Genomic DNA, 1046 nt, shown 5'->3' with positions numbered 1-1046 from the left:
TGAAAAGGGGCCTCGGTGTCCTGGCTGCGCCCGCCTCGTCGGGTCGCTGCCTACTCTAGCACGTCTGGTGCTTTCCGCGCGGCCCAGTAGGGGGACGCGCCGGGACGGGGTTTACTCCCTGTAAGCGAGGCCCCAATTGGCCCAACCTCGCCGGCAGCCCATCGCTCGCCCACCACCTTTCGGCGGGTGGGTTTTTCTCGGCTTTGGTGGGGGGGCGGGTCAGCCCCGGCCAAGCCCCATTCCGCGCGCTGTGCGCCTCATTTCGAGCACAAGGCCGAGTCTCGAACCGGGGTACGGGTCCCAGGAAAAAAAGTGTGAGACAGAGAGGGAGAGAGATGAAGCCTCGCGCTCCATCCGTGTGGCGAAAAGCTGTGCAGTGGTCCCGGCTCCTTGCCCACGGCGTCGCGGGAAGGGCCGGCTGCTGGGGTCGGCCGTTGCCAAGGGGCGTCTCTCGCGCATGGCGCTGTTCCCCATCCCCAGTGATGCCGGGCCGCGATGCGGCCGCCCGCTGCCCCTGCCACCAGCGCCCGTCACAGCCACGCTGCCGCCCTCTGCCATGTCTTCGTCCGCGATGCTGCTCCCGCGGGTTGGAGCGGCAAAAGGAGCCCGGGGCAGTCGGGGTTTGGTGCGGGGCGAGTTCACTGGCGGGCTGGGCGTGTCCGGGCGCTCGCGTGACGCTTTGCGGCGCCGCCGTGGGCGGCAGCTACCTGGTTGATCCTGCCAGTAGCATATGCTTGTCTCAAAGCTTAAGCCGTGCATGTGTAAGTACACACGGGAGGTACAGTGAAACTGAGAATGGCTCATTAAATCAATTATGGTTCCTTTAGTCGCTCCTCTCCCGCTCCTTGGATAACTGTGGTAATTCTAGAGCTAATACATGCCGACGAGCGCCAACCTCTGGGGACGCGTGCATTTATCAGACCAAAACCAACCTGGGCCTGCCCGGCAGCTGTGGTTACCATAGATAACCTCGAGCCGATCACACGCCCCCGCGGTGGCGACGACCCATTCGAATGTCTGCCCTATCAACTTTCAATGGTACTGTC

The sequence above is a fragment of the Agelaius phoeniceus genome, chromosome 7 (genome assembly GCF_051311805.1).
Source record: "Agelaius phoeniceus isolate bAgePho1 chromosome 7, bAgePho1.hap1, whole genome shotgun sequence".
Classification (NCBI taxonomy): Eukaryota; Metazoa; Chordata; class Aves; order Passeriformes; family Icteridae; genus Agelaius; species Agelaius phoeniceus.
The sequence above is the reverse complement of the archived record's forward strand: the minus strand, read 5'-3'. Positions refer to the sequence as shown.